The sequence below is a fragment of the Hibiscus syriacus genome, unplaced genomic scaffold, assembly GCF_006381635.1.
Source record: "Hibiscus syriacus cultivar Baekdansim isolate YM2019G1 unplaced genomic scaffold, ASM638163v2 tig00111311_pilon, whole genome shotgun sequence".
Taxonomy (NCBI): Eukaryota; Viridiplantae; Streptophyta; class Magnoliopsida; order Malvales; family Malvaceae; genus Hibiscus; species Hibiscus syriacus.
In genome coordinates, this window is record NW_024063054.1 from 2052229 (window position 1) to 2077318 (window position 25090).

The 25090-nt window shown below is 35.0% G+C and overlaps 1 long non-coding RNA gene across 1 annotated transcript; it reads left to right on the forward strand.

The window, feature by feature from the left end:
- The first annotated feature begins 1958 nt into the window (after positions 1-1958).
- LOC120158368 lies at positions 1959-22142 on the forward strand. Its single transcript, XR_005519228.1, has 4 exons — positions 1959-2279; positions 2369-2429; positions 2518-2569; positions 21788-22142. It is a non-coding gene; the product is annotated as an uncharacterized LOC120158368 (long non-coding RNA).
- The last annotated feature ends 2948 nt before the right edge of the window (positions 22143-25090 follow it).

Sequence of the window (25090 nt, forward strand, 5' to 3'; positions counted from 1 at the left end):
AGGGGCCAAGTGGTTATTATTCTTTCGAGGGTATATGGAACAAAATCACATTCCGGGGATACACACTTATAAATTTCAGTATGAAACAGTATTATCTAAGCCACTGTTTTGTCTCTCTTAACTCTACCAGAAGTAACTTAAATGGCATCATATGTTCATAGATAAATGAAATTTTATTCATTGAGTTTTGCATTTAATTATATTTTATTAGATTAAACTATAGTCTTCGATACTCAAATTCAAAAAACTTCAATTAAAAATTATTGATCTTATTATGGAAAATATTATAGATAAATGAAACTGTATTTATCGAGTTTTGTATTTTAAGATTGATCATGTGAGGAATATAAATATGGTTGTCCCTTGTTCCCATATGTAATGGGATAAGGGGAGGTAAGATAGTAGGCTAACCCCAATACTAGGTTGAGAGCAGATTCCGTAGGAGACCTCCAAATTATGAAATACCCTCCATGGGACTCAATCCCACAATCTCAAGATTAAGAACCTTGTGTTCTATCAACTGAGCTGGAATATATTATAGATAAACCAACGAAGTCCGACATAACGGCTTCTCCATTCGGGATTTGGGCTAAAGCAGGCCCAAGAAGACGGGAAATAAATATTAGGGCTCCACGTTGCTTGCTTTGCAATTTTCATGGGCAAGACAAAAACCACGTTGCCTTGAATTCGGTTGAAAGTTGAAACATTGGTTTTTAGGATACAAGTTGCTGCTTCTAGTTCTCGTTTTAAACCTCTCGCTTTCTTCAAACTTTCCTTCTATTTCTATATGGCTGTTTAACTTCGAGTTCAATTACCTTTTTTTTTGGGGGGTGGGGGGGGGGGGGAGGAATAGATGATGCTTTGAATTAAACGCGCCATGAGTTCATTGAATCAGCTAGGGAGAATCGTGAATGAACTCGCCTTAATCGCTACAGAGGTCGTTAAGCGCTCCCAAACCATCCAGCACGCCAAAAATGGCAATCTCGAACCCCTAATTGCTTCTTCTCTGAAAAATGCTGTAGTTTAGGCTACGGACCTGACAGGCTTAACAAAAGGGAACATACGCGAGTTTTCCAAGCCTAGGCCCGAAGAATCCATCGTCGACTTCAAAATCATAACTGAAATTTCTGGCCAACAATACCAATCATTTCCATTAAAAAAAGTTTCCTCTCTCATCCTCACTTTTAGGTTTTATCTCTCTTGTAAAGCTTTTCAAGCTCTCTGAGACAGAAAAAAGAGAGCTTCTTTTTTATCCTTGGTTGGTAAAGTTGACTGTAATTTACAGGGGAGTGAAAAAACAAGGGAGAAAAAGGAAACGATGAAGGGAGTTTTGATGTGGGTTTTGAGTTTTTGGAGTGTAGCTGGGATTGGTTTGAGAGTTGAGACGGTCTGAAGCTGGGTTTGAAGAACTTAAAGCTAAAGAGAGAGACTTTCGTTGTTGGAAAACGATGTAGTTTCCCTTGTTGCCAGCTCACTTATGGATCCCTTCTCATTCAATTAGCTAGTAATTTCAGAAACTTCATATATCATTTACTTCTTGTGTCTCGGGTCTGGTTTAAACAGCTGGCACATCCATTTTGAGGTTTGATTAACAGACTTTAACACTGCATAGCCCTAATTAAGATTGATTTTTGATCCTTTTTGGCTTAGATTCTTAAGTCATTTGACATTTCCTATGTCAAGGTAGAGTCTTTAGCTGTTTGATATCCTTGTAGCCAATTTTAGGAATTTATATTTTTCTTAGGGAGGTGGATGGTGTTATACCATTCGAAGTTGATGTGGTCATGGTAAGACACGTATAAATAGACAAGTGGGGATTTTCATTTTTTTTAAAAAAAAAATTGGGGAGGGTGTAAAGAATAATATGTCGAGTTCTTTAATAACTACTCAGTTTAAGAACAGATTGTTTTTTTTCCTGTAGCTTGAGTTCTATAGAACTTTTTAATATTGTAATTTGGTGAGGCATTCATGGTATTCTATGATTTCGCTTCCATGCTAACCAACTTTATTTTAAAAGAAAGGATCTGGTCTGTTGCTATGGATGAATTAATGGCCAACGGAATGCAGAATGCCGAGCAGGCTTTGCATTTAGCGTGCTCTTTTTTCCTTCTAGTTCTTCATATCTTTTAAATGTTAGATTTGATTGTGCTTCAGGCTCTTCATTCTGTATTCTCTGCTGGGGGTCTAGCCTCCATTCTTCATTCTGATGAACATAAGGATTTGTTTCCCCAACCTGCAAAAGTAAAACGTCTAAGTGGTGTCCCTTGATACGGAATGAAGTATACTCCATTCTTCTCCTTTTTGGTTACAGTAGGTTACGATCAATTGTAAAAATAGTCTTAATTCACGGTTTCCACCATCTATGCAGAACCAATGTAGCTGGTGGACATACCTTAAGGGATATGTTTGGGGGTGTGGTTACCTAACAGGTACACCTCTCTTGGCTTTCTGGATTGATGAAAATAAGTAGAACATAAGTTTTCTTCTGGCTAATATTAAATTTCTGTGAAATTTCAGGGTGTGCAAGAGAGTGTCAAATACTTGTAATAGCCAAACGGATCCAACTTCGGTAAACTTCCCGATTTCTTGATCGGCAAGAATTCATACACTAAACTTCAAGACCTCTTGAACTCGATTGTCAAACACAGAAGTTTCGGATTGTCTGTGTCGTAACCGGTTTTCGTCCGGGCACGAAATATTAAATTTGGCGGGGAAATTGATGTGAATAAATAATTTTGAAAATAATTTGTGAGTCGCCATCGACCTTTTGGATCAGGTAGGTCGAATACCTAAAAAATTTTCTTTTAAAAGAGTTTTTAAAAAAAAACATCAATTAAAAAAAATGAACTGATCTGCGTTTTATAACCAAAAATTCGTTCTTAATAATAAAAAAGGATTCGTGGTCGGTTACGTTTAGGGAAGGATTAGCACCCCTACAACGCCCAAAATTGGTATTTTTTAATTATAAATTGTCTCTATTATTAAAATTATAAAAATTCAAAAATATATTTAATTTATAATCCTATTATTTCAAAATTATATAAAAAAAATATTTATTTATTTAAAAATATCAGAAAAGAACTTCTAGGTGCCTTAAGACAGCTCTTTTCTTTGATATTGATAAATATTAATTTAAATAATATTGTTTAAAAAATATCAGAATAGGACATCCAGTTGTATTAAGACTGTCCTTTTCTTCGATATTAAAATAAACATTAAAAATTTATTCCAGATTTATTATATATATTTATGAATACATAAAAATATTAAAAATATAAACAAATAAAATTAAAACAATAAAAATACCACTAAAACAATATATTTTAAAAGCAATAAAATAAATGAAAACTTATAAATTAAATGACTAAATTATAGTAAAATTAAAAACTTAATTCAATATTAATCAAAGTATTAGGGATTAAACATGCTATTTCTTTTATTTTATTTATTTAGTGACTAAAATAAAATTATCTAAAATTCGGATATTAATAAAATAAATTAAAAATATAAACTAAGGATTAAAATATTATTTATTAAAATTAAGGGATTAAATCTGCTATTTATCCTAAATATATTATTTTAATATAAAGGACTAAAATGAATAAAATTAAAATTAAAGAACCAAATTAAAAGGATTATAAATTTGATTTAGTGACTAAAATGTAAAGTTTACAAATTGGGATGACTGCGAACGTGGTTTAACTATTCTATAATTACGCGCATAGTCCTTCCCGAAACGACGTCGTTCGGGAAGGCCTATATATGGTCCAAAACCGGCTGGCCCGAAGGGCCAGCCTTCATTTTTTCATTTCTGTTCTCTCTCTAACTGAGAGAGAACAAATTTCTCTGCCTTCTCTCTAGCTTCCCTCATCGGAGGGAAGCCGGTCACCGGTCGGCCACTGTGTGCCACCGTGAATGCAACCGCCGGCCACCGCATTTGGTGGCCGGGAAAATTTATTTTCACCCTAATAGATAGATCGGACCGTCCTAAGGACGGTCCCGGTGTTCTTTTCCCTTAAAAAGCTCCTAATCGGAGCGAATATACAAAAATACCTTCGATATTTCGAAGGTTCTGACGAGATCCGGTGGTCGAGGCTTCTTCGGTAAGTTTCTTTCCTTCCTTTTCCTTCTGTTTTTGGTTGCTGGATGTTTGACTGAGATCGTTGGTTTAATAGTTTTTTTTTCTTTCTGTGTTTTTTTTGTCTTCCTTCTCGTTTTCTTTTTTCAGGTTGGGGTGGTGGCTTTTATAGCCACCACCGGTGTGGCCATCGGACCAGTCCGAAGATGGGGTCTCGGTGAGTCACCGGACTACCAGTGGTGACTCACCCCGTAGCCATGGCATGGACGGCTGGCGTTGATCTTCTGGAGTCTTCATTTGGGACGTGGCAGCGGCGGAGGCGGCGAGAAAGTGTCGGCAGCCGCGTGGAAACTGGGGCGGCGCCGCGTGGCCCTAGGGTATCAAACCCTAGGGTTTCCCTCTGGAGCCATCTGGACCGTTGGATCTTGCCAGATCCAACGGCAGCAAGCTGAGGCGGCTGGTTTAGATTAGGGTTAGGAAACCCTAACTGGAAACCCAATGTTTAGGGTTTCTGGTTTGATTTGGACCGGTTCTGGTTTGTTTGTAACTGGGCCGGTCCAGTTGTAATTGGTCTGTAATTATTATTTATATATATGTTTAATATATTTAATAATAATAATAATAATAATAATAATAATAATAATAATAAATATAATAATAATATTAATAATAATAATATGGATAAAAAATTAATATCTTCAGCTGCCCCTCTTTGCTCATTCTTGTGTTAACAAGAATAGGGCAAAGATGAAAAGATATTAAAATTTTTTATCCATTTTGACTTTACTTTGATCATAATGGAGATATTGAATAAATTCTTCTCTCTCTCCAGATAAGTTCTTCTTATTATGAACTTTCTGCTGGGGATGATGATGACCTCCTTTCTGTGATAGAGTCATTCAAAAGGTTGAATAAGCTCTTGATGAGTTCTTCTCATTATGAACTTTTTCTAGAAAGGCTGATGCTAATCTATCTCCTTCTGCGATAGAATTATACAAAAAGTTGAACAAGTTCTTCTTATTATGAACTTCTTCTTTCTTCTTCAGATGAGTTCTTCTCATTATGAACTTCTCCGGAAAAGATAATCCATCAATTGATGAATTCAGGTAAAAGGTTGAACAAATTCTTCTAATTATGAACTTCTTCTTCCTTCTTCAGATGAGTTCTTCTCATTATGAACTTTCTCTGGAAAAGATGATCCCTCAAATGATGGATTCAGGTAAAAGGTTGAACAAATTCTTCTCATTATGAACTTCTTCTTCCTTCTTCAGATGAGTTCTTCTCATTATGAACTTTCTCTGGAAAAGCTAATCTCTCAAATGATGGATTCAGGTAAAAGGTTGAACAAATTCTTCTTATTATGAACTTCTTCTTCCTTCTTCAGATGAGTTCTTCTCATTATGAACTTTCTCTGGAAAAGCTGATCCCTCAAATGATGGATTCAGGTAAAAGGTTGAACAAATTCTTCTCATTATGAACTTCTTCTTCCTTCTTTAGATGAGTTCTTCTCATTATGAACTTTCTCTGGAAAAGCTGATCCATCAAATGATGGATTCAGGTAAAAGGTTGAACAATTCTTCTCATTATGAACTTCTTCTTCCTTCTTCAGATGAGTTCTTCTCATTATGAACTTTCTCTGGAAAAGCTGATCCATCAAATGATGGATTCAGGTAAAAGGTTGAACAAATTCTTCTCATTATGAACTTCTTCTTCCTTCTTCAGATGAGTTCTTCTCATTATGAACTTTCTCTGGAAAAGCTGATCCCTCAAATGATGGATTCAGGTAAAAGGTTGAACAAATTCTTCTCATTATGAACTTCTTCTTCCTTCTTCAGATGAGTTCTTCTCATTATGAACTTTCTCTGGAAAAGCTGATCCATCAAATGATGGATTCAGGTAAAAGGTTGAACAAATTCTTCTCATTATGAACTTCTTCTTCCTTCTTCAGATGAGTTCTTCTCATTATGAACTTTCTCTGGAAAAGTTGATCCATCAAATGATGGATTCAGGTAAAAGGTTGAACAAATTCTTCTCATTATGAACTTCTTCTTCCTTCTTCAGATGAGTTCTTCTCATTATGAACTTTCTCTGGAAAAGCTAATCTTTCAAATGATAGATTTGAATCTTTGCTAAAATCTTTGAAATTCCTGTTAAAAATTCAACAAGAATAAAAATGAATGAAAATGCACCTATTTTTGTAAACACCTAAAATATGATGCATGAATGTTAAGTTATTTGATTTCAGATTGGTGAATTGAATATTTCTTCAATTGTAAAAACCCAATAGATCTTTCTTTTTCAAATCAAAGAATATATCATCTTTGACAAATGTAGATGTAGATATAATGTCACAAAACCTCTTGAGAATAAAACTCAATAGTATAGGCTCTTGAAAAGCTTGCATTCAGGCAACATGTTGATTCTGATAACAATTCATCTGATTATGAAGTGACCTTTCAAGATGATTTCACAGATATCGATAGTTCTTCTAATACCGAGAAATCTTGAATTCTGATTCTGATGAGGAGAATAAACTGTTATACTTGACAAAAATGGGATTCTCATGGGCTGAAACTTCAATAGCCCTGGAGAAATGTGGTCCAGATTCATCAATTGCAGAATTGGCAAATTTTATATGTGCTGCTTAAATGACTAAGGCTGCTGATGTACTTCTTCTAGTAAAAGATAGGAAGTCATTATGCAATGATCCCAATTACAAGCAAAGGCAAAACTTGGGCTATGATTTTTGAAAAGGAAGAAGCAGAAGAAGCTTGAAAATAAGCTTCTTAATGAAGATAATCATGCAATTCATCTTTTAATTCCAATGATTGGTTCTGTAGTTCTTACCAGATCAAATAACTCAAAGAACACTTCCAGAAGATGCTATTGAGTATCCTTATTTTTACTATGAGCAAATTCATCTTCCAAATTCAATGATTGGTTTTTTGGGTTCATACCAAACCATATAACTCAAAGAACACTTCCAGAAGATGCTATTGGCAAATTCATCTTTTAAACTCAATGATTGTTCTGTCCAACCAGATCAGATAACTCAAAGAACACTTCCAGAAGATGCTATTGGCAAATTCATCTTCCAAATTCAATGCTTGATTCTGTCCAATCAGATCAGATAACTCAAAGAACACTTCCAGAAGATGCTATTGGCAAATTCATCTTCTAAACTCAATGCTTGATTCTGTCCAATCAGATCAGATAACTCAAAGAACACTTCCAGAAGATGCTATTGGCAAATTCATCTTCTAAACTCAATGCTTGATTCTGTCCAATCAGATCAGATAACTCAAAGAACACTTCCAGAAGATGCTATTGGCAAATTCATCTTCTAAACTCAATGATTGTTCTGTCCAACCAGATCAGATAACTCAAAGAACACTTCCAGAAGATGCTATTAACAAATTCATCTTCTAAACTCAATGATTGTTCTGTCCAACCAGATCAGATAACTCAAAGAACACTTCCAGAAGATGCTATTGGCAAATTCATCTTCTAAACTCAATGATTGTTCTGTCCAACCAGATCAGATAACTCAAAGAACACTTCCAGAAGATGCTATGAGCACATTCATCTTCCCAATTCAATGATTGGTTCTGCTAAACCAGGTCAGATAACTCAAAGAACACTTCCAGAAGATGCTATTAACAAATTCATTTGTTCTATTTAATGTTTGGACTGGGATATCACAGTACTTATTCGATGTAAAGCCAGAATTTGTAGATTCGAAGCATTTCCATGCTGCTACACTAAAAAGGGCTATATTCTTAATTCTGCCAATTAAGAACAGATTTTCTCTTATTCTACTTCCTCCATGTGTTGATGCTTTTCCATTGACAAAGAAATGATGGCCTTCTTTTGAGTGTCCAGAAGTATTTTCTTGATGAGTGCTGAAAATGGAATCTAGTATGGGTTGGAAGGAATAAAGTTGCTCCACTTGAACCTGATGAGGTGGAAATACTTCTAGTTTTCTTTAAAAACCATACACAAGGATCTGTATAGAGACATATTTCCCAGTGATATCAATGTCTTTTCCTTTTGTTGGAATCAGTGCTGCAAAGATCACCTTCTATTGTCTTAGTATATTTTTGAAAACAGATGTGCAAGAACTGAATGGTGATCGGTTGGAGCAATTGATGAGTAGATTTGGCGGATTCGACTTTGTTGTCGGTAGGATCCCGTGTAATAATCTTGATGTTCATGGCTTTAAGCTAGTGATGATTTGCTTACTTTGTATTCCATGTATTCAAAAGTATTAACATAAAGTGATATTCAGAAATCTTTAAATTATTTCAAAATTATGTTAATTCAATAGAAAAGAATAAATTGAATTTCCAAAAATAAATTGAATCTCAAATAAATTGAAATTGAAATAGATATAATTGTATTCAAAGTTATGGCAAGCATAAGAATAAAAATTCAAATGTCTCTACAAATTATAAGCATAAGTATTTCTAAATTAATCAAGTTGACACAATTTAGAGTAATGATGTAAGCTTTTGTCTGGAAGATCTCAAACGTTGTCAAAATGCTTGTAGATGTGAAATTTCTCCCAAACTGTCAAAATCTTAAGAGAGTTCAATTACCATATGCCTAATATCAACCTGCATTTGAGCCGCCTTTTCAGGTTTTCAACTCAAATCCTTCCTTTGGTTACAAGATGCCCTTTGCGGGTTTTCACCTTGACCCCCTTTCTTTTTCTTCTCTTTTTTTTTCATTTTCTATTTTCTTTCTTTTCTTTCTTTTTTCTTTTTTCTTCAAGCATAATACTTCTTGACAGAATCTGAGTTTATTGGATTTCTCAGAATTTTTCCATCCATTTCTGCCAAGATCAATGCTCCTCCGGAAAAAGCCTTTTTCACAACGTATGGCCCTTCCCAATTAGGCATCCATTTCCCACGGAAATCTTTATGTATAGGCAAGATCTTTTTTAGTACTAGATCACCCTTTTGGAATTCTCTTGGATGTACTTTTTTGTCATGAGACTTCATCATCCGTTTTTGATACATCTGTCCATGGCAAACAGCTTTCAATCTTTTCTCCTCAATAAGGTTCAATTGATCAAATCTAGCTTGGATCCATTCAGATTCATCCAATTTTATTTCTCTCAATATTCGAAGCGATGGAATCTCAACTTTAATTGGTAATACTGCTTCCATCCCATAGACTAAAGAAAAAGGCGTTGCCCCAGTAGATGTTCGAACAGTAGTTCGGTATGCATATAGAGCAAAAGGTAACTTTTCGTGCCAATCTTTGTAAGTTTCAGTGGTCTTTGTAATGATTCTCTTGATGTTCTTGTTTGCTGCTTCAACTGCCCCATTCATCTTTGGACGATATGCCACTGAATTTGCATGTTTGATCTTAAACTGTGCACAAAGTTCGGTCATCATTTTGTTGTTCAGGTTCAGAGCATTGTCTGTAATGATCCTCTCTGGTAGGCCATATCGGCAAACTATCTCTTTCTTTATGAATTTGCATACTGTGGACCTCTTAATATTAGTATATGAAGCAGCTTCAACCCATTTTGTAAAATAATCAATTGCCACAAGGATGAAGCAATGTCCATTCGATGCTTTTGGTGTAATTGCTCCAATGACATCTATTCCCCACATAGAAAATGGCCAGGGTGCTGTCATTACATGTAAAGGAGATGGGGGTACATGAATCTTGTCTGCATATATCTGGCATTTATGATATTTCCTTGCATAATCAATGCAATCTGTGTACATAGTAGCCCAATAGTATCCATATCTCATTATTTTTCTGGCCATGGAAAGACCATTTGCATGTGTTCCACATATTCCACTGTGTACTTCTTCAATGACATTTCGAGCTTCGCTGGTATTTAAACATCTCAATAGCATTTGATCACTGCTTCTTCTATACATAATCTCTCCATCAAGAAAATATCCAGCAGCCATTCTTCTCAAAGTTCTTTTATCAATTTCTGATGCATTTTGTGGATAACTTTGATTTTTGATATATTGTAGGATATCATGATACCATGGTTTACCATCTACCTCTTCTTCCACACTATAACAATGTGCAGGAATTTCATATACTTGCATTTTGATTGGCATCATATCAACTTTCTTAGTTGCCTGAAACATAGCAGCTAATGTAGCCAAAGCATCTGCCATTTGATTTTCTTCTCGAGGGAGATAATTGAAGGTAACTCTCTCAAATTCTTTCACTAATTCGAGGGTAAAATTTCGGTATTCCAACAATTTGGGATCTTTTGTTTCCCATTCTCCTCGCAATTGATACACCACTAACGATGAATCTCCATATATCTTGAGAAATTTGATTTTTCTTTCTATAGCTGCTTTCAACCCCATGATACAAGCTTCATATTCCACCATGTTATTGGTGCAAAAGAACTCCAGTCTACTTGTAAAGGGATAATAAACATTTTCTGGAGAAATTAACACTGCCCCAATTCCTCGTCCCAAAGCATTAGATGCTCCGTCAAAATAAAGCTTCCAAGTTGCAAATTCATCATTTGTTCTGACTTCTTCATTCATGGATATGCACAACAGATCTTCATCGGGAAAATTAAAGTTCAAAGGCTGATAATCATTTGATACACGACTGGCCAGAAAATCAGCTATGGCACTTCCTTTTATCGCTTTTTGGTTGACATATACAATATCAAACTCAGATAATAACATCTTCCATCTAGCCATTCTGCCTGTCAAAGCTGGTGATTCCATTAAGAATTTCAAAGGATCAAGTTTTGATATCAACCAAGTAGTATGGTATAACATATATTGTCTGAGTCTTCGAGTAGTCCACACCAAAGCACAACATAATTTTTGTATTGGTGGATATCGAACTTCACAATCAGTAAATTTCTTGCTCAGATAATAAATAGCTTTTTCTTTCCTTCCTGATTCATCATGCTGTCCTAGTACACATCCCATCGAATTTTCGAAGACCGTTAAGTAGAGAATTAATGGTCTATCAGGCATTGGTGATACTAAAATTGGGGCATTGGATAAATATTTCTTAATAATATCCAAAGTTTCTTGACATTCTTCATTCCAGACTTCAGGATTGTTCTTTCGAAGTAATTTGAACACTGGATCACATTTGTCAGTTAATTGAGAAATGAACCGAGATATATAATTTAATCTTCCCAAAAATCCTCGAACTTCTTTTTTTGTATTGGGTGGTGGAAGATCTTGAATTGCTTTTACTTTATCTGGATCAATCTCGATTCCTTTTTTGCTGACCACAAATCCCAAAAGTTTTCCAGAAGTTACCCCAAAAGTGCATTTAGCGGGGTTGAGCTTTAATTGATACTTCCTCAATCTCTGGAAAAGCTTTCTCAGATTTTGAATATGTTCTTCTTCAGTTCTGGACTTAGCAATCATGTCATCTACATATACTTCAATCTCTTTGTGCATCATGTCATGAAACAAAGTTACCATGGCTCTTTGATATGTTGCCCCTGCATTTTTCAATCCAAATGGCATCACTTTATAACAGAATGTGCCCCACATGGTTATAAATGTTGTTTTTTCCATGTCTTCAGGATTCATTTTTATCTGATTATATCCTGAAAATCCATCCATAAATGAAAACCATGCATGTCCTGCAGTATTGTCTACCAATGTATCTATGTGGGGTAAGGGAAAACTATCTTTCGGACTAGCTTTGTTGAGATCTCTGTAATCCACACACATTCGAACTTTCCCATTTTTCTTTGGTACGGGAACAATGTTGGCTACCCATTCTGGGTATTTAGATGCCTGTAGGAAACCTGCGTTGATCTGTTTCATCACTTCTTCTTTGATTTGCAACAACATTTCTGGCCTCATTCTTCTGAGCTTTTGTTGGACCGGTTTATATTCTGGATTGATTGGAAGCTTGTGTATCACTATATCTGTGCTTAAACCGGGCATATCTTGATAAGACCATGCAAAGATATCTTTGAACTCTTGAAGGAGATTTATCAATTCTTGTTTTATCTGGACTGTCAGAGTGGTACCAATTTTCACCTCTTTTATTTCTTCATCTGTTCCCAAATTCACAGTCTCAACCTCTTCTTTGTGGGGTAGAATTTGTTTGTCTTCTTTTTCTACCAATCTTAATAGTTCAGTAGGAATATCACATTCCAGTTCATCCTCACAACCATTGATTTCTTCCAGACATATAGGATGCTCTAAATTTATCACTGGATTAAATTTAGGAATGCACATGCTATTAACATGGTGACACCTGCAAATTTAAGTCGGACATATTTCCGAAAGAATATAGTAAATTTATGAAATGTAAAAATGTAATAAAATGTAAAGAATGATTGCCATCTGAAAATTTTAAAGAAAATTTCTTATATTTAACATAATTTCTTTTACAAGATAACAAAAAGTTTTCATATTTTTGAGCTAAACATAAAGATTAGTTTTGAATATTACTCTGTATTAATATTAAAAACTATAGGAAGATCTTCAGCGGTCCAATTGGTGAGTGTTTCTCCAGGAAAACATGGGCGAATCCTATCCAAGTACTTGCCAGTCTTGTTGTCATTCATGATCATGTTGATAAATAATCCATTCATAGCTTTTTCAACTATGTCTTGATCTTTCGTCAACTTTTCTTCTTTAAAGGCTTCAACAAGCTGCTGCTCTACATTAATTGTTCCCCCTGATCTGAATATGGTCTTCAACTGTGGGAATGACATGTGTTCCCAAAGGATTTCTCCCCCTTTCAATTTTGCCTTTCTGTCTTCACATCTTCTTTTCATCTCTTTGTTCTTTTGCTGAAGATTGGGCTTAAACCCTAGCCCAAAACGGTCTTTTTTCATCTTTATTCTGATAGGAACTGAAATCCCTTGAAGATTCTTTCCTAGACCTTTCCCAGCTTTAGCTCCGATGCCTAAAGTTTGTCGTAGCGTCATCTTGGTGCAATCAGACAATCTGGGATATGGGATTTTGCTTCCTTCTGCAATAAAGGTTGCATTTACAAATTCAAGAGCTCGAAAAGAGCATTCAAGAGCCTCATCATTGGTGTCGATATATGGAATATCGCTTGTTACAGACGCAATGATTTCTTCTTCAGCACTGACGCATATTAGTTGTCCATCAACAACAAATTTCAATTTTTGATGTAATGAAGAAGGAACGGCTCCTGCTGAATGAATCCATGGCCTCCCTAATAAACAATTATATGTGGGGTGGATGTCCATCACCACAAAGTCAATATTGTACACGACTGGGCCAATTAACAACGGTATTTCCATTTTCCCAAGCACTTCTTTTTGAGTACCATCAAATGCTCGCACTACATTCTGATAACTCTTCATGTGTGATTGATCCAGAGGCATTCTTTGAAGTGTGACTAGAGGCATCAAGTTGAGAGCAGACCCATTGTCAATCAATACTCCTAGCAACACATGACCATGACAATGTGTCGTGATGTTCAAAGCTTTTACTGACCCCATTCCGCCTTCCGGTATTTCATCATCTGTGAAAGTTATGTAATTGTCAGCGGCTATATGTCCCACAATTCTGTCAAGTTTATTGAGGGATATATCTTCGGGGATAAATGTTTGATTGAGGATTTTCATCAAAGCATTTCTATGTGCTTCTGAATTCATCAATAGATCAAGAATAGAAATTCTCGCTTGTTGTTTTTGTAGTTGTTCAACCACACTATACTCACTATGTTTCAAAAATTTCAAAAATTCTTGAGCTTGTTTTTCTGTCACAGGTTCATTAAATGCTGGAAGGGATTCATCCTCAAATACCTTCTGAGGTATTGCCATGGCTTTTCCTTTGGCTTTCACTTGTTCTGAAGCATTGGATGTTTCGGGAGAATAACATCTCCCACTTCTTGTAAAGAAACCGACCTCGCTCACTGCTTCAGACGTCAATGTTGTACTCAGGCTTTGTATTTTCTCTTCTGTTTTTTCTAAAGAAACAGGTCCTCCTACCATTGAAACATTGGTAGTATAATTCCAAGGTACCCTGCGGGTATCTTTGTATGGAAATGGTAGAGGAGTGGTAATAACTACTTTCGGCTTTATTGGTGCAGGAATCGCCGTAGATGATTTCACATTAATGATCACAGGATCATTTATTCTTTGACTTGGTTTAGAATCCTCTGATGAGAAAACATCATCTTCTTTTTTCTTTGGTTATTCTTCAAAGAATTCTATTTCTCTGTTGTTCATCAATTTTTGCACCAAATCCCTAAACTCAGGACATAGTTGAATTTTATGCCCTTTCTCCTGATGATATTCACAATAATTCTTGCCTTCATTCTGCTTTGGCTTGAATTGTTGTGGAATTATACCGGCTAAAGAGAGTTGCTGGAATACCCAAACAAACGGAGATTTAATTTCAGAAATGTCAGTCTTTGCTTTCTTTCTGTTCTCTTCCTGAATTGCATTTACGTTTTTATCTCCATGATTTGGCAATGGATGATTTGATGCAGATGATGTATTGAATTCCAACTTCCCAGTGTTGATCAAATTTTGAACCACCCTTTTGAATGCTAAACAGTTTTCAATGGAATGACCCGTAATTCCTTCATGGTAAACACAGTGTGCCTTTGTATCATACCAAGGAGGGAATGGTGGTTGCATGGGAACCAAGGGATAAGGCCGTATAACATCTGCTTTTAACAGCGAATCATAGATCTCTGCATACGGTACTGGTAAAGGTGTAAAAGACAACCTTTAATTTTCCTTTCGAGATCCTCTGGACTCTGTTCGATTAGTGTTTGTTTCCTCTTTCTTAACCCTTGGCTGGGTTATTGTAACACTTTTCGATGAATCTTTGCTGTAAGAATTTGCATTATTGACTTCATTCTCCTTTTTCCGGTACGTAGGTCTTTTGGAACTAGACCCATCATTTGATTCAATCTTGCCACTTTTCAAGACATTTTCAATGAGTTCTCCAGAAATGACCAAATCTGCAAAATTTCTGGTTGCATTCCCCATTAGATGATTTAAATAAGGAGCCTTCAAGGTATGAACAAATATTACTGTGGCCTCTTTTTCTGACAAAGGTGGTTGAACTTGGGCCGCAGTGTCACGCCATCTCTGGGCATACTGTCTGAATGTTTCATTATTCTTTTTCTCCAAATTTTGGAGAGTCCATCTATCGGGGACCATGTCTGTTTCATGGCGATACTGCTCTAAAAATGCTTTAGCCAAATCTTTCCAGGATCTAATATTGGCTTTGGTCAATTGAGTATACCATTTTAAAGCCGGTCCTGTCAAACTATCCTGGAAGCAGTGAATTAACAATTTCTCATCCTTCACATATCCTGCCATTCTTCGACAAAACATAGTAATGTGGGATGAAGGGCATGTAGTACCGTCATATTTATCAAATTCGGGAGCTTTGAACTTGATGGGGAGGATTAGGTCTGGAACCAAACTCAACTCACTAGCATCAAACCCATAGAATGATTCAGTTATTTCCACGGATTTCATTCGTTCTTCTAAGTTCTTGATCTGTCTGGTCAGTTCTTCATTTACTTTTTGTTTCTCATTCAGCTCATTCAAATCCGGGATCAAATGATCAGTATTAAGATCCCCTATTTTCACATCTGATATAAGCGGATTTTTGCTTGAAGATGCAGGATCCACTTGTTGATCTTCATGTGGTTTGACTTCTTGTAATGCAGATATACGAGCATTGATTTGTATAGGTGTAGTACCAGAATGATAAATTGGTTCTGGTGGAAAACCTAGAGGATACATAGATTCTTGATCAAAAGATACAGGATTTTCAGGCATTTTTCCAATAATAGCCTGCCTTTTAAACATATCCTCTATTTTCTTCATCATACTGTCTTGTGAATTTGCAATATTGGCTTCAATTTTTTCCAACTTCATTCTCATTTCTTCTTGTTCTTTATGATGCTGTTCTTCAATACGCTGTATTTTATCCTCCATAATTCTCTTAGTAGCTTGTCTAGTACCGTAGTGATGTAGTATTTCTCTTTTGGCCAGAGTAACTGCGATTGAAAAATCTTTTAATATTATTTTTTTCAACTTTTAATTAATGAATTTTAACTTAATAAATAAAATAATTCATAGCGAAAATTATGAAATGAATGATGAATGTATGCAAAATGTATGTATGCAAAAAAGATATTGATCCCAAAAAGTTAACTGTCATAGAACAACTTTCATCGGCATACAAAAGTTTCTTTATAATAGTTCAGAACTACAGATAAGGCGTAGCTTTCCTATTAAGCTCTATAATTTCTTTCATTAACCATGACACCTTCTTTCCGCACTTAGAAACTGGATCAACGTGATGCTCAATTATTTTGGCTTCAACAGCTAGTTCCCCAACATATCTAGCAACTTCGCTCATTTGTACCATGGCCTCGAACACCATATTACTTCTTTCTTCACTTCTTTCAACATAGAACTCAGTTGACTTTTGCCATTGTTCATTTGTTCCTTCAAGAGTTTGCTCTAACTCAGTGATTCTGACTTGACAATTGTGCAGAATTTTTTCAAGATCTCTAATGCGTCTTCGCAGTGAAGCATTTTCCTCATTACTTTCTTTGAGATCATTAGGTCCTAGACGAACCTTTTCTTGAAACAACGATTCCTCAAGTTGCAAAATGTAAGCATTAAACTCTGAGTTTTTGTTTCTAGACTGATCCAGATCCTCTTCAAGTTTTGTTCGTGCTTCGTGCGTTCTTTGATTAAGCTTCTGGATTTGAACATCTTTGTTTCTGCATCTTTGCATCCAATTGCTAGCCACTTTCTGCTCTACCTCAAGTCTGGTGTTGAAATTTTTTCTTTCTAGCTCCCATTTTTCTTTTTCAATATTGGATTCTTCCATCTTTTGGCCTCTGACTTCAAGTTCAGCAATCAACTGGTTCATTTCAAATTCAAATCCCTTGAACATGATATTTTTCTCACCTTCAAACTTATTAAAGATGTCATTCTTCATCTCTTCTAAATCTTTGGCTCGATCCCTTTCTCTATGCATTTCATTCATGATCTCGCGGTGTTCAGCCTTGTGTTTTATAATTCGCTCTCTTCTGTCGACCTCAAAATCTTCCATTTTTTGCTTTCCTTTCTCAAGGCTTTTGAGTAGACGGCTATTCTTTCCTTTCAGATCTTCAACTCGTCTTTTCTCGATATTCAATTCTCTGGTCATCTGTACCGTCGATTGGCTGGGTCCTGATGCTTTTCGGGATTTATATAACTCCTGGTAATTTTTCTGTAAGGCTCTGTACTCATCCTCACCTTTTTCTTTATCTTTTCTCAACATTGCACATTGTGATGAATGAAAGTCAATGTCAACCCCCAACATAGCTTTATCTTGTCTCATTTGCTCTAACTCTTTCGACCAGCCTTCTCTTTCTGCTTCAAACTCAGCTCTCAAGATTTCAATCTATGATGGAACCACCTTAATGCGATCTTCCATAGAAATATCCTCATTTTGATCTGGTAGAGGAATATTTTCGTTTTTTCTGACAGATCTCCAATCTTCATAATCAGGAGTTAGCATTTCTTTTGCTGCTTTAGCTCGGATACAAAAAGTTGTTTTCCAAGCTGTAACGGCTTCCATGATATTTCTTTTATAATTTTTGCTGTGGAATGCGAATTCAGATGACTGTAATCCAGCAGTGATAGGTACAAATTGACGACCTTCATACTGTCTTATAACCAGAAGTGGTGCATATCCAATTCCTCCCCATAATCCGAGCAGCATTATCCAGTTGTAATCACCACACCTGTAAAAGAATTCCCTTTGTATTTGCCACGGGGCTCGCCAAACAACGTCATTGCTTTGCAGGTTTCGAAAGGCATTAATCCACATATCTTTCTTAATTTCTTTAGGCCATTCCTGCTCCAGAAATTCTTTTAATGGTGAATAATCCGTATTAAAGCGTCGGTATGAAACCTTTTCTGTCCTCCAGAAATGACTACGGATCCAAACATATAACAACTGGGTACACCCTGAGAATCGTCCACCTCCTAGCCTTCTACAAGTATTGAACGATCTGAAGGTCTCTGCTAGGATTGCAGAAACAGGATTAATCTTTTTCGGTAGCTGTTCAAACAAATCTACCACTGCAGCTTCAACATATCCCAATACTTTTGGGAAGATGACCATACCATATATACCCAGAGCAAATAAATCGAATCGTACTTTATAATCTGGATGGCTCTGAATAATTTCTCTAATGTTGGTCCAAGCAATGCCTTCGCTTTCGCCTTTTTGTTTTGTACGGGATGCCACCCATTCTTCTCGTACCCCAGCAATCTTTGCTAATTTAACTCGAAAGGGTTGAGTTTTAATTGACTTTGAATAGATTCGATTCTCCAAAACCCCATCTATATGTAGCAAAGTTGTGTATTCTTCAATAGTAGGGACCAAATCCTCTTTATTGAGAGTGAAGCAATTATACCATGGATTCCAGAATTGAATTAGGGCTCGGAGTAATTCATCATCAACTTCTACATAGAGCAAATATGAGATGTCTCCGTACGTCTGATAAAACTGCAATTTTTTGTTTGAATCCCAACTTTCCCAAATGCTTCGCAAATCTTGTGTATCATTTCTTTTTAGTGAAACTGGAGCATAACTGGCCAAGTCAGATACATAATCATCCTGCAGACTATCTCCTTCTTGTCTTTGTAAGTCCTCAGCCCACTGTCGTACTTCTGAGTTTAGAATTACTTGATTTGAACACTTTTTATCCATAGATGAAGGCTTTCCAATGAGACAATTAACACAAGGATCAATGCCTTTTATCATGTATGATGCTATGCAAACAGAAAAATAAAGAACACACAAAAAGAAAATAAATTAGTTTACATAATAAAAAATTCAATAATAACATTTACATAAATATTCTTTATTTAAACATGCTTTTCTGAATTTAAATAATTTAAATAAACATGTAATTTAAACAATAGGAAAGTCAGAATTCATTTCTCCTGTGTGTACACCTATTTTGGACAAAATTTCGGCATGACTTCTGATCGGAAGAGTTTCTAAGGTTTTTTTATATGCAAGGTTTCAGATCTAAGAATCAAGGTACCCGAATTGTCCTTGTTAGTGCCCCCTTGGGTTGCTAACCCTCAATCCTAGTCCATCACAGACTAAAGTGGATCGAGTTCAATTCGAGGGGATACATTTCTCTATGCCTGACACGGAGAATAAATTCTCACGAAGACATAGAGCATATGAACCCCGAAAGTTACTTGCTAGGTATGACACGGAGAATAAATTCTCACGAAGACGTCGCTTTCACTCCCACTTAAAAGGGACAACTCAATTATAGAGCTTTATGTTATGCAATGCAAGTATTGTGTGTGAGGAGAAATGTTCAAACCTTTGACAGAAAATAAATAATGAAATAGAATACTTGTAAATAAAAAATGAAATAATATATATATAAATACTATAAAAATAATATGTATATATATAAAAAAAAATTATAAATTAAATATATGATTTATAATTAATAGAGACAATTTATAATTGATTTTTAAAAGTTTGACCATCCCCAGCAGAGTCGCCAAGCTGTCGTAACCGATTTTCGTCCGGGCACGAAATATTAAATTTGGCGGGGAAATTGATGTGAATAAATAATTTTGAAAATAATTTGTGAGTCGCCATCGACCTTTTGGATCAGGTAGGTCGAATACCTAAAAATTTTTCTTTTAAAAGAGTTTTTAAAAAAAACATCAATTAAAAAAAATGAACTGATCTGCGTTTTATAACCAAAAATTCGTTCTTAATAATAAAAAGGGATTCGTGGTCGGTTACGTTTAGGGAAGGATTAGCACCCCTACAACGCCCAAAATTTGTACTTTTTAATTATAAATTGTCTCTATTATTAAAATTATAAAAATTCAAAAATATATTTAATTTATAATCCTATTATTTCAAAATTATATAAAAAAAATATTTATTTATTTAAAAATATCAGAAAAGAACTTCTAGGTGCCTTAAGACAGCTCTTTTCTTTGATATTGATAAATATTAATTTAAATAATATTGTTTAAAAAATATCAGAATAGGACATCCAGTTGTATTAAGACTGTCCTTTTCTTCGATATTAAAAATAAACATTAAAAAATTTATTCCAGATTTATTATATATATATTTATGAATACATAAAAATATTTAAAAATATAAACAAATAAAATTAAAACAATAAAAATACCACTAAAACAATATATTTTAAAAGCAATAAAATAAATGAAAACTTATAAATTAAATGACTAAATTATAGTAAAATTAAAAACTTAATTCAATATTAATCAAAGTATTAGGGATTAAACATGCTATTTCTTTATTTTATTTATTTAGTGACTAAAATAAAATTATCTAAAATTCGGATATTATAATAAAATAAATTAAAAATATAAACTAAGGATTAAAATATTATTTATTAAAATTAAGGGATTAAATCTGCTATTTATCCTAAATATATTATTTTAATATAAAGGACTAAAATGAATAAAATTAAAATTAAAGAACCAAATTAAAAGGATTATAAATTTGATTTAGTGACTAAAATGTAAAGTTTACAAATTGGGATGACTGCGGACGTGGTTTAACTATTCTATAATTACGCGCATAGTCCTTCTCGAAACGACGTCGTTCGGGAAGGCCTATATATGGTCCAAAACCGGCTGGCCCGAAGGGCCAGCCTTCATTTTTTCATTTCTGTTCTCTCTCTAACTGAGAGAGAACAAATTTCTCTGCCTTCTCTCTAGCTTCCCTCATCGGAGGGAAGCCGGTCACCGGTCGGCCACCGTGTGCCGCCGTGAATGCAACCGCCGGCCACCGCATTTGGTGGCCGAAAAAATTTATTTTCACCGCATTTGGTGGCCGGATCTCACCGATGTTCTTTTCCCTTAAAAAGCTCCTAATCGGAGCGAATCTACAAAAATACCTTCGATATTTCGAAGGTTCTGACGAGATCCGGTGGTCGAGGCTTCTTCGGTAAGTTTCTTTCCTTCCTTTTCCTTCTGTTTTTGGTTGCTGGATGTTTGACTGAGATCGTTGGTTTAGTAGTTTTTTTTTTCTTTCTGTGTTTTTTTTTTCTGTCTTCCTTCTTCGTTTTCTTTTTTCAGGTTGGGGTGGTGGCTTTTATAGCCACCACCGGTGTGGCCATCGGACCAGTCCGAAGATGGGGTCTCGGTGAGTCACCGGACTACCAGTGGTGACAAACCCTGTAGCCATGGCATGGACGGCTGGCGTTGATCTTCTGGAGTCTTCATTTGGGACGTGGCAGCGGCGGAGGCGGCGAGAAAGTGTCGGCAGCCGCGTGGAAACTGGGGCGGCGCCGCGTGGCCCTAGGGTATCAAACCCTAGGGTTTCCCTCTGGAGCCATCTGGACCGTTGGATCTTGCCAGATCCAACGGCAGCAAGCTGAGGCGGCTGGTTTAGATTAGGGTTAGGAAACCCTAATTGGAAACCCAAATGTTTAGGGTTTCTGATTTGATTTGGACCGGTTCTGGTTTGTTTGTAACTGGGCCGGTCCAGTTGTAATTGGTCTGTAATTATTATTTATATATATATATGTTTAATATATATTTAATAATAATAATAATAATAATAATAATAATAATAGTAATAATAATAATAATAATATTTAATAATAATAATATGGATAAAAAATTAATATCTTCAGTCTGGAAAGGTCGTTAGCTAATGTATGATAACAATTTTCTCTAACTTCTGCCTTCAGGCCCAAGAGAGTTTAATTCCATCGTCTACTGATTCTGGCGTCATCTGGCATGACTGCAAAAGGGATCATGCTCATTGTAACTCATCACAAATGCAGTTCTGCAAGATGCTTTTCAAGTTTGTTTCTATCATGTTTTGACTCCATTTTTTAATGGCAAGTCAAATGTAGATGAATTGCCCATAACTGCTCTTTTCTTCTTTCTCCTGTTGAAGCAAACTTCAGGAACCAAATGCTCAACGCTATAAATGGTTCCTCAAAGTCCAATCAAAATGGTTTCTTCATAGACTTGCTCATTGCCAGTCAGATACAGGATACATAGTATGAGAAAGATTCTCCTCGTATTCGAAACGCTGTATGTCCCATCAATTAATAAAACTTAGTTCTGAACTTTTTGTTCAAATGCTTGAATGTAACGTTGCAAATAGATTCTCCATGAGCACGTATTGGTCAAAATTTACGAGTGTCTTTTGCAAATTTGATTTTGTTATAAATATGCAGACAATCGCAGTGTCTGTTGGAGACTGGTTCTTTGATCGAACGGCTGGTAATTTATCCTGGATAAAATTACCGGTGAGGCATTGTTCTAAAGGTAAAAGAATGCAATTGTTTCCCTAGAGCCCCACTAGTTCAAACTCTTCCACACATTTGCGGTCGAGTACATTGAAAAATATGTTCTCTCTTTCTAGTTTCTTGACCTTAGGTATACTTAATGCACCCTTTCTGAACTTCCCCTCGACGTCAACTGTGACACTGAAAATTAATATCTTCCCCTGCAGTGATGATGCTACATCAACCATAACGATCTCAGAGTCGACAGGTTGACATTTACTCTCCTAAATCAGCTTATTGCCTTCTTGATCACCTACATGTGCTCCACGTGCATCGGGGGGGATCTCATTTTGGCCAGTGACTAACAATTACAACTTTAAAGTCCACATCCTAGCTAGATATGGTGGATCCTTTTGTCTGCATTTCAAATCGTTCATTTAAAGCGCCTCTTTGGTAGCCACTGCCTTTCTTTTCTACTATTTTGTGGTTACCACACTTGATGCTCTGGAATGATTTGCAAGAAAGTGAAGAAGAAATTAAGCACCGACGAGGGATGTTTGTCAGTGACAGTCTCTGTATGGGACTGATTCCTTTATTTCTCTATCTTCCTGTATCATTAAAATTCCGGGTTCAAATATATTCCACATAGTTTTCCAAAGTCCTTTCTAGATTTATTAATCTGTCATAACCATTCTTTTTTTTTAAACAATTTAAATTTAAAAAAACAATTATGATTTTATTTGAGAAAATTGGGATTTTGAATTAATTTGAATAGGAGTCGCCATCGACATTTGAGTTAGGTAGATCCAATACCTAAAACGTCTTAAAAACAAATTTAAGAATAATTGTTTTTAAGACAAAAATTGATTTGCGTTATCAAATATTATTTTTTAGGATTCGGGAGTCGATTAGTGTGGGAAATGATAAACACCTCCACAGCGCCCAAAATTGATACTTAGTCGCTTATATATTGTCGCGGTGGTGAAAATTATAAATTGAATATAAAGTTAGAATATGATCCATTAGTTAAAGTTTAATTAATTTGATTCAAATTATTTATAAGGGAAAATCCTTTAATTCGAAAAGAAATATTGAGATTTGTTCATCCTCTAACGGGAATGTTGCCTCTTCTATTTCTTGTCTAAAAAGAATATTCTCTCTTCGATTTATCAAAAAACGCAAATCGAATATGAATTGATTATCATCATTTGCATAAAATAAATTATTACTTAAAGAAGCATGCATTGCATCTTTTGAATTAAAATAAAAAAGAATTAATTAGCACTTTTTAGAAGAAAAAAACTCGATTTATTTCGAGTTTACATTTCGTTCGAATGCTATTTTGAATCACACCACTTCTAGAATGTAATGTTTATCATGCTCATTCTACGACCAATGTTCTCGAAAATGTTCGAATAAACCACTAAAAAATATCAAATATAAGAGATACACATAATATTGTCAAAAGAATATTTCACCAATCAAACTAAAATAAATAAGATAGAATGAAATCATAAAGGTGAACATTATGCAAATATACAAGGTTAAGACGTATTGAATGAATATATATATATTTATATATATAAACATACAACATGATAACATAACATACATGGATAAACACAAAACATTTGATATTACAAGAATCGTAAAGATCTAAAGGAATAAAATAATATTATATTTTAATTAGATAGTTTTGAATAAGTAAAAATTAAAATAAAATCAAATGACTAAACCAGCATAATAAATTTTAATTACACAATGAATCCACGAAATCTCATATCAATAAGCAAGAAAAATGACTAAAATAAATTCCTAGAAAACTAACATGCCTAAAACTAGAATAAAAAATGAACTATGGTAACAAATATCAACTAAAATCAAAGATTAAACCAATGTACTAATCAAGAATCAAATATGGACTAATATGCATTAAATAAAAAATGATTAAACATAAAAGTTATTTACCCCAAGATAAATAATAAACAAGTAGTGAACAACGTATAAGTATAACAAAATTCGGAGCTTAAAGCATACAAAAGTTCCATTTAATGACTAAAATGAAATGTAATCTAATTCGGCAGGTATATAAGGATATTTAACCTAGAAGCAATAATAAACAGAACAATGACTAAAATATAAAAATAGTAAGTATCATACTCAAAGTCAAATATTAATAAAAATAGGAAGATAACAGAAATAGGATTAAAATGGAAAATACAACAAAACGAGTGCTCAAATAAAAAGATTTGGAGTCTTTTTCAGTCACCGAAATGCATGAATAACAAGATTTGAAACTCGAAATATAAACTGGAAATTTTACAAAACATTGAGGACCCATGAATGGTTTATTCAGGCAATCAACACTCGCCTATTCCCCTCCCAGACGACGCCGTTTCATGTCACATATATAATAGAGACCAAGGCCTAAATACGACCATTTCCCTATTTTGCTCTCATTTTTTTTCTGGCCTAAAAGGGATAGAGCCAAAACCTCTCAACCTTTCTCTTCTTTCTCACATCCTCCGCCAAGGAAAAACCCAAAAAACGTTCGACCATCATGAATTAGTGGTCCCAACAGAGTCTAAAAACCAAACCACACCTCTTTTACTCTCATATCCCTTTGGAAACCAAACCGACTAACCTCTCGCCCTAAACTACCAAAGATCTCGAACCTAAAACCGGACCCCCAAACCTAAAAGGTAAGGGTTTACCTTCGGTGGTAAGGGTAAAAACTCTGCTTCGATGAAGTTA